Below are 9,867 nucleotides of genomic sequence, written 5' to 3' on the forward strand. Positions count from 1 at the left end.
GTGTGTGTGTGTGTGTGTGTGTGTGTATACACGTTTTTTAAGCATGTGATTTTTCTTTTCTTTTAAATTTATTTCAGAGAGGAACGGAGAGGGAGAGAGAGATAGAAACATTAATGATGAGAGAGAATCATTGATCAGCTGCCTCCTGCACGCCCCACACTGGGGATCAAGCCCACAACCCGGGCATGTGCCCTGACTAGGAATCGAACTATGACCTCCTGGTTCATAGGTCGATGCTCAACCAGTAAACCACGCCAGCCTGGCACAACAGTTTATATTTTAATTTACATGTGGGATCCATCCTCTCCTCCCTTTGGAGGGAAGTTCTGCAAGAGGGAGCAAGGAGAGAGTAGGGAGGGGAAGCTGTGGTCCAGAGAGGGCGAGTTAGTTCACCTAGACACACAGCCAGGAGTCAGAAACCAATTGCACTCAGTCGGCCCTGGGGCTTGGAGGGGGGCCAAATGAGGCAGCACCCTGCATTCTTCCTGGAAACCCCAAGGTCTGCCCTCTATAGGCTGTGACCCGCCTGCAGTCTGAGTGTATGGGCCCAGACTCTCAGCACTTAGTATGTGGAGGGGAGCATTTCAAGGCCTCTGCCAAGGTCTTTGTCTGACAGGGAACACGAGCAAGAAATATGGAGCTTGTGGCACAGGCTTAGCAATGGTGGGATGGGGGCTGGGAGGACTATGGAGCAGAGGGCAGCTCTATCTAGCCTGGCCAGGGGCCATTTAAGTAGAAGCCCAGTGAAGGAGTAGGGCTTAGCCAGGACAGGAAAAGAGGGTGGGGAGAATTCTCAGGCTGAGAAAACTGCCTGTGGGAAGGTCTTGAGTCAAAGGAAAACTTGGGTCATTCAGAATCATTTGTGGAGAAATTCTCTGTGGCAGAGTGGAGGGAGTGGTGGGAGGTGAGCTCGAAGGTTGGGGGGGGGGCCCACGGCGGGGGGGAGGGGGGGTCAGCATTTTATGATGGTGGGAAAGAGGCTAAAAGCACACCTCGGCGGGCAACGTTTCTGCTCCTAGGCCCAGCTCTACCCAATGAAGCCCTTCAGGGCAGGTCCCACCCTAAGTGGGACAGACAACAGAGGGGCAAAGAATGCCTGCTCTCCCCGATGTGCCCACTAGATGGCGCCTGGTCTCCACGCTGCTGGGGAAGGATGGGGGACTGGCTGCTTTGGAGTGAGAGTGTGGAACTCTGCACTTCAGTCAGGACATGCACCTGGGACACAGTTGTCGGGTGGCCTTGGTGTACTTACTCCCTTTGTGCCTCATTACACCCCCAGGAGCTCAGATCTTTACCCACATTTTCCAGAGTAGGAAACTGAGGCAGGAGAAGGTTAGGGATGTGCCTAAGGTCACTTGGCTGGTTCACAGTGGAGTAAATGGACACAGATTGCTATGAGGTCTCCTAGATGCTGATACAGGCCTCCCTGCACTTTGCCACACCACAGAACCAGGTTGTGAATGACCTGCTCTGGGTCACTTATTCCAGAAATATCCTGGGCCACTTAATCACTCCGCACATTGGTTGAGCACCAACTATGTGCCAGGCTTTGGAGAGTGACAAAGCAATGGGTAGCATAGGCATTAGAACAGTCCAGCAGGGGAGACAGCCAGCTGTTATACAAGTAAACCGGCCAACGATTTTATCATTGCAGGGTGCGGTAAGTCCTATGAAGGAAACAGGCAGACCCGAGAAGGTTACAGAGCTAGGCTCACTCTCTTTGAGGAGGGAAAGACAGGACTTTAAGGAAGAGACCAGAAGGGTGAGAAGGTGCAGCCATGAGGAGGGCTGGAGGAACGGCCAGCACTGGGGCAGAGGGAACGGCTGGGCGAGAAGAGCCTGAGGGACTGCATGGAGGTGGGGGCACAAGAGGGGGAAAGAGGTGAGATCATCCGGGAGGCAGGGTTCTGTGCGCCCTGGTGAGGAGCGTGTGTTATATTCTACACGCCATGGGAAGTCAGTGAAGAGCTTTAAGCAGGGCGTGGCATGTTCTGATTTGTGTATTTCAAAGTCCACGCTGGCTTGGTTTGGTGTTTGGAGAGTCAGGTGACGATGGTCATACAGGTGAGACATGATGGTGGCTCAGAGCATGACGGCAGCTGTGAGGATGGAGGACATTGAGATTTGAGAGACACTTTAGAAGCAGAATCTACAGGATTTACAGATGATTGGATGCAGGGCTCAGGATCATTACAGGTCCTAAGACTGGGCAATAGAGAGACCATGGGGCCTAGAACCCAAGTGGGGAGGTCATGACCTGGGCGGAGGTGGAAATTAAGCTTAGGCCTTGTTATTTCTGGAGCCACCACGTGACATCGTAGTAGAAAGATGGGGCAGGCATTTGGGGCTCATGGGAAAGGTGGGGCTACTGATGTAACTTCAGGAGCTTCTAGACCAGGGGTGGGCAAACTTTTTGACTCGAGGGCCACAATGGGTTCTTAAACTGGACCGGAGGGCTGGAACAAAAGCATGGATGGAGTGTTTGTGTGAACTAATATAAATTCAAAGTAAACATCATTACATAAAAGGGTACGGTCTTTTTTTTTTCTAGTTTTATTCATTTCAAATGGGCCGGATCCGGCCTGCGGGCTGTAGTTTGCCCACGGCTGTTCTAGACTGTACTTCATGTCAAGGGATTGGATGAGATCACACAGCCCACTGTCCAGGCAGCTCAACAAAGAACGGGAGGTAGCAAGGGCCCCATCACTGGCGGTGTGCGGGGGAGCCTGGCTGATGGCTGTCACTGTTGCTGGAGAGGGGAGGCCCTTTGAGAGAGGTGGAACAAACGGCCTCTGAGGATGCCACAGACCAGGACCCCGGGTGGTCTTGGGGCTGCGTGGAGAAGCTGGACATGCTGACTCTGTCTCTTTGTCTGTTAGATCCTCCTTCCCAGTGGTATGTCCCCCACTGCCGTCTGGCAGGGCCCAGAAACACAGGCCCCCAGGGTGAGGTGGGGGTAGCCGTGGGGATGGGGCTGTAATTTCAGCCGAGGGCAGGGCTCCTTAGTTTCAGTGCCACCTGGTATGAGGTTCCTCTTTCTGGCACCTCCCCCAGGACTGTCTCTGCTGACAGCCCTGCCCCTCCCAGGGCAGCTACGCAGCGTCTCTCAGAGGAGGGCCAGGCCCAGAGAGCAGCTGCTGCTGCGTGCCCACCTGCAAAGGCGTGGAGTCAGGTGGCACAGCATCCTGGACATGGGAGTGGGGGTAATGGGAGGGGGCTGCCAAGTCTAATTATTGTTTGTGAAGCTCTGTCACCTGCACCTGAGAGGCCCCCAGACTTTCATCTTCAAAACTTCCCCACCAGCCTGGATGAAAGGGCCAGGGAGGGGCTGGGTATTAATAGTAATTATTAGTTTCGCTAATAAAGAGAAGGCACGGGATTAGCACCAAGCCCAACTCGTTCTCCTTGTCTGCCTCTTCCCTCCTTCCTCCAGCTCTGTCTCCTTTTCCTTTCCTTTTGGCCTCCTTTGCCCCTCTCCTCCCTCTCTCTCTTTCTTGTTTTCTCCTGGCTCTGCCACTTCCGTCTGTCCTGGCTTCGAGGCCTCAGATCCAGGAGGGGTCTCCCTCCTGGGTCTCCCACTGGTCTCAACAGCTCTCTGCATTGGGATGTCTGGGGCACCGGGATGTTTGGGGAGCACCCCTGTGCTTGTCTGGTTGCAGAGGGAGGGCAGGAGGTGATGCGGGAGTAGGGGGAGGGGTGTGTTAGGGTGTCTGTGTCCATGCATGCCTTTATGCAGTCACTGTTTTACAAATAGTTATTGAATACCTACCATGTGCCGAGCACTGGGTTGGGCCCTGGGCCCTGGGGATTCAGTCCTGAGCAGGACAGCCCTGCCCCTGGGAAGATGGACAATAAGTATTAAACTGACAAGTACACATGAGGTCACAGATTGTGATGCACCCTAGGAAGGGACAAACAGCAGACGTGATGGAGAGCTATGCAGGTGGCCACTTTAGACTGGAGCCAAGAGGGCCTCTCCGAGGAAGTGGCTTTGGGTGACACGTGAATGATGAGAAAGACCCAGTTATGAGAGGAGTTTGGGAAAAGGGTCTGTGGCCAGGAGAACAGCCTTTGCAAAAGCCTTGAGATGGGAAAGAACTTGATGTGTGAGCATATAAATGGAGGATAATGTGGCAGGAGGGGTGGGTAGAGGGCCAGGAACGAGATGAGTGGAACAGGGTGGCACATGGGCATATGGGCACGCCCCGTCTGTACTCGCACCGGGTCCCGTGCTTGGTTGAATGCTCTGCTGTTATTATCTTGAAATTCTCAATTTTTGAACAAGAGATTCTGCATTTTCATTTTGCATTGAGCCCCATAAATGATATAGCTGCCCCTGGTTGGGGAGGCCAGCAAAAGAAGTGAATGTCTGTGTGTGGAAACATGAGGGCCAGTTAGCTGGTGTTTGGTGAAGGAAGGAGGAAGGAAAAAAGGAAGGAATTTGTGCACACATGTGTGAGCTCATCTGTGAAGTGTCACAGGGCCAAAATGACCTAGACCAGGGGCTGCTGCTACGTGTAGAGGGCTCACACTCAGACGTGGCCCCCACGTGCCCACAGTCCTGCACGGCCTGCTCCATTTCTCAGGGCCTGCTGCCTGAGGGGCTCCCAGGAGCTGTGTGTACCAGGCCTGAAGCGGGTCCATGAACAGGGGTAAGGCCAGGCTCATCCCAGGCCCTCTGAGAAACACAATGACTCCGCCCCAGGTGGAGATGGCCCTGTCTTGCCTATAAGACCTGAGACTTTGGAGCCAGACAGACTGAGTTCAAATTTGGCTTTGATACCCTGTGGATGCAAGTACTGGACTTGGGTAGGTGATTTGCTTCTCTGTACCTCAGTTTCCTTGTCTGTAAAATGGGGTTCACTATTGAGTTGCAGAGAGGATTAAATAAGGTAATGAGAGGGAAAGCTCTTGGCAGAGTCAGAGCTTGGTAAATCCTTTCAATAATATTAACAGTTATTATGATAATAATAAATCTCTGGAGACTGGGATAAACATTTGCTTCTGCCTCCAAATGTCTGCAGAACCATGAACAAGTCACTTATTCCTCCTGGGCCTCAGTTTCCTTTTCTGTTAAACTGGGTGATAGCAATCAGACTGTCTAAGCAGGCTGGTTGTGATGATGCGCACCATCACTGTGGAGCTTCTTTGTGAACTGATGTCAGTTGTTGGCACATTCCCGACCCCCACCTCCTCCATCTGGGGGCCAGATTTCTCCAAATCTGCCCACCGGGAAAGGAAAGCACCCTTTGGTTCTTGGCAGAGCATAGAACCATGTCCCTGAGTTATTGTTGCTATCGCACTGTAAAGTCTGCCTGGGAATGAACTCCAAGTTCAGGGTCAGTGGTTGGACAAGGAAGAGGAAGGTCCAGAAGTCGGGGCAGGGGAGGGGGAGGATGAGTTGAGGGAGGACAAAGGAGCTGGAGCCCCTGCTTCCTTCCTCCTTCTGGGCAGGAAACACCCAGAAAATGGTGAGAATTAGTCTCTGACAAAGAGCCCAGGCAACAGTCTTGAGTGGGCAGAGTGCCCACTTCATCTGATTTGCAGGAGCCTCCAAAACGCATGGGAAACCCTGAGCAGCACCAGCAGCCTCCTGGGGAGGGGAGCCCTACCCCACGGAGGTCCTGGCCACCCCTAAGACAGACCAGGAGCTCTGGGGACAGGATGGCTGGTCCACATCTAGACGTGGCTGCCAATCAGCAATGTGACTGGGGGGCCACTTAGCAACAGTCACACTTTCTCAGAGTGCTGCTGGGAGAACCTGGTGCTCTAAGCTTCTTAGCAAAGCCTGGCACACAGTGAGTGCTTTAGAAAGGTTAGTTATTATTATATTCCTTAAAACCTGGGGCCACCTAGTGAGTTGTGACAGTCTGTCAGATCTGATAGACTAGTTCAAAGCCTTCCCCTATATTTTGCTGTATTTTGGGCTGGCAACAATCATTCATTCATTTGTTTATGCAATAAATATTTATGGGCCACATTTATGGCAGCCAAGGGGAGCAGCTGGAGGGGGGCAGGGCCTGATCAGCTCCTGGAGGGGCATGTGAGCGAGAACTGTCATTTATTCAGCACTGGCTATGGGCTTAGCTTGTGAGCACTCAGACTCCCACTACCCTGGAGGTGGGTGACAGCCCACGTAACAGAAGAGGGAGCCCCGGTGAAGTCATGGCCACAAGATCACACAGCTGCTGAGTAGCAGCCCTAGGACTCGAACCCAGGCCCGCCTCACTCCGAAGTTTGTGCTTTTCCAAATCTGGATTCCAGGTCTCCCTTCGTGCTGCTCCCCTCTCCGCTTCAGCAGAGCCAGAGCCCAGAAGCCAAAGGCTGGCTGTTTTTCATTGCCCTCTGAAGCAGGATCTTTACCGTTTCCTCCCTGAGCCTCCTGACCGTGCAGATGGCTTTGGGGCTTTCCTGGAGGGGAAACCCAGCCGGGAAGCAGCCCAGCTTGGAAACTGTGAGTGCAGGTGACTCCTGACATTCGTCTCCTCAGCTGCAGAGTCTGGGTGCCTGAGAGCGGAGCAAGGTGGGGGCTCCCTGGATGGGTGCTGAGCCAGTGATACCTCAGGGGCCTCCCTCTAGCTCTGTAGCCTGAGACAGGTCATAGCCCCACTTTGGGCCTCAGTTTCCCTACCTGCAAAACGTGGAACAGGAACAAAGCCCCAGCACTGGCCCTCTGCAAGGCGATAGGGCTGGGAGTTCGTGTGCTGATGGCAAGCCCTCCTGCCCACCCTTCCCCTGGGGCTCTTGTGAGGATAAAAGGGGAGTGTAGTTACAAAAGGACTTTGAAATGGAATCCAGAGCTGGATAACGGAGCAGATCTGGAGGCTGGTCCTTGTGTTGACTGAGACCCTCCACATCTGGCTGCAGCTTCTGCCTCACCCAGACTCCTGCCTGTGGGCCTGGAGCGAAGGAAGCCTGGGGCAGGGTTGGAACCAGGAGGCCTCTGGACCTGGAACAAGTATCCCAAAGCCAAGAAATCACCCACATAGATATAATACTGGGGGCCTTCCCACAGCCTCCCTGCCATTCCTTGGAGCTGGATCTGCATCTTGATTTCGCTGAAAGTAGAGCCCGGAGAGGGAGTTTAGGAAAAGGAAGAGGAGAGCCCATAGCTGACACCCTCCTTGTGCTTGGTTCAGGAAACCCCTTCTGCTCTCCAGCCTATTCCTCCATCTGCACCAGTGGGTGGGGGGGGGGGGGGGGGGGGGGGGGGGGGGGGGGGGGGGCATAGATCACATGACCTCAAAGAGCCCTTCTGGCTCTCCCAGCCCCAGACAGTGGCTCTCTGACTTCTGCCCTCCAGGCTATAGCTTCCAGCAAATGGAGTCCATTTCCACCCTCGGGGGACTCCACGTGGGGTTTTAACCACACTCCCAGCTCCATCTGCTGCAGCCGCCCCCAGAGGCTCTCCAGAGTGGACAGAAACCAAGGGAGGTGGGCAGGGGATGCCCCTCCCCAAAAGGACTCAAGGTCAGGAGTCTCACTTCCAGGCTCGTGCGCTTGGATGGAGAGATGACGAGCTGGAGGGATGGCCGGCGAGGCAGCTGTACATGGAGAGGCCGGCATCCCGGGCACAGGGCATGCCCACCCGGCTTTCACGGGCTGGGCCAGATGGTGGAGGCAGCTGGAGGGCAGGGGGAGGCTCCTTGCTCCCTCACCTCCCAGGGACTCTGCAGGGGCCTGGATTTCTTTCCACACAGAAAACACGTGGGGAGAAGACTTACCCACAAGCAGACTCCGGGAAACATTTTAATCCGGTGGAATCACAGTTGTAGCATTACTAGTACAGACACTTAATATGCCACAGACTTCTAGAAACTCAGAGGCATAGCTTCCTAGAGTTTGAAGAAAGTGAGTCATAGATTTTAGGTTTCTGAACTGTGCAGTCCAACATTGTAGCCACTAGCCATGTGTGGCCATTGAACCTTGAAATGTGGCCAGCCTGAATTGAGATGTGCTGTGAGTCAGGTACACAGAGGATTTGGAGGACTTAGTACAAAAGAAAGAACTTAAAACATCTCACTATTTCTTTATATTAATTACATGTTGAAAATATAATATTTGGGGTATATTGGGTTAAATGTATTATTAAAATTAATTTCACCTGTTTCTTTTAACTTTTTAAAACATGTCTACTAAAAATAAAAAATGTCATGTGTGGCATTTCAGAACTTCATTTTTTTAAAAATTGATTTCAGAGAGAGGGGAAGAGAGAGTGTGAGAGAGAAACATTGATTTGTTGTTCCACTTATTCATTTATTCATTCATTGAGCCTTGTATGTGTCCTGACCAGGGATCGAACCTGCAACCTTGGCATATCAGGATGATGCTCCAACCAACCAAGCTGTCCATCCAGGGCTGCATTTCAGAACTTTATTTATTTATTTATTTATTTTAAATATATTTTTTGACCGGTATCGAACCTGGGACCCTTCAGTCCGCAGGCTGACGCTCTATCCACTGAGCCAAACCGGTTTCGGCTTCAGAACTTTAAAGGGACAGAATTTTAGACCCAGAGTTCCAGATCTTTACGTCATTGAATCTTAGACAGTGACTCTCAGAGCCAGGAAGAATCTGAGAAGAGTCCTGGGCCTATTCCCACCCAACGCAGGGATCCTCCAGTGCTGACCCATGTCTGCCTACCCCTTCCCTTCTGCCTGTTGTCACCCGGTGGAGAAATTGCTGCCCCGAAGCTGCTGGGCTTTTGGACTGTTACGAGTTTCCCCAAGTCGGGTGTGTGCGATCTGCTTCCCAAAGCTTCTTCCAACCTCACGTTGGCTCCCAGAGCGCCTTCCAGGGCCTCTGAGAACAAATCTGCTTCCCTCTCCCCATGAAAGTTGGGGAGTCTGGTCCTGCAGGCTGCAAGGCAAACCTCAACACCTTTGTTACAGGAGGGTTTCAGGGACACCTCCCCCAGCAGGGACCCTCAGCTCCAGAGGACTCTCTCCAGTCCCCATCCCTCAGCAGAACTGTTCCTGGGACCCCAACAATGGATTGAGGGTCCTTCCAGCTTCCCAGTTTGTCATTGATCCTGTCTGTCCACTGGGTAACTGGCCTGCCCCTCAGGCCCTCCACACCTTGCCCTGTTTCCAGCTCCAGGAAGATGTATGATGATGGGTGACTACAGTTACTAGGACTCGGGGTGACACAGGAATCAGGAGGTCAGTGTAAGGTGTCCCAAATCTGCCTGGGAAGTGCTTTTTTCAGTTTTAAGAGACTCTGGGGAGGAAGAAGGAAGAGGCTTTCTCGCTGCCAGAGAGAGAGAGTCTCAGTCTCATTACCGAGTGGCGATGACTCAGAGGACTTAGCAATTAGAGGAGGAGATCAGAGGTCAGTCAGGGAGGCTTCCTGGAGGAGAAGGACCTGAAGCTGGGACTTGAAGGGAAGGGGGCAGTTAGCCTGTGAAGAGGTGGCGGTGAGGGCATTCTGGGAAGAGGGGATGCTGGGCACACCTGGCACATACCCAGGCCTTGAGGGCCCCAGGCTGCCTGGAGTGGAGGGGTCAGAAGGTGATAGGTCTCTGAGGGGGGTCATCTGGCTGAGGATCGGTGGGCGTTAGCCTCTGGTGTGTGTGTGTGTGTACAATAGAGGAGTGTTGGATAAAATGACAGTAACTATAGTTATGCCAGGCATGGTGCTAAGTGGCTTCTCATTTAATCTTCTCAACCACCCTTTGAGATAAGTACTATTATCCCCACTCTACAAGTAAACAATTGAAGCCAAGTTAAGTGACCATAAGTGAGGGCTGACTCTAGATTCCAACATAGGACAGTCTGGCTCCAAAGCTCTTAATCACTCGGAGGAGGGGGTGGGGGGCGGTGAGTGTGTGCACAGCATATGAGTGAATGAGTGTAATTGTGCTGTCCT

The sequence above is a fragment of the Myotis brandtii genome, unplaced genomic scaffold, assembly GCF_000412655.1.
Source record: "Myotis brandtii unplaced genomic scaffold, ASM41265v1 scaffold32, whole genome shotgun sequence".
Classification (NCBI taxonomy): Eukaryota; Metazoa; Chordata; class Mammalia; order Chiroptera; family Vespertilionidae; genus Myotis; species Myotis brandtii.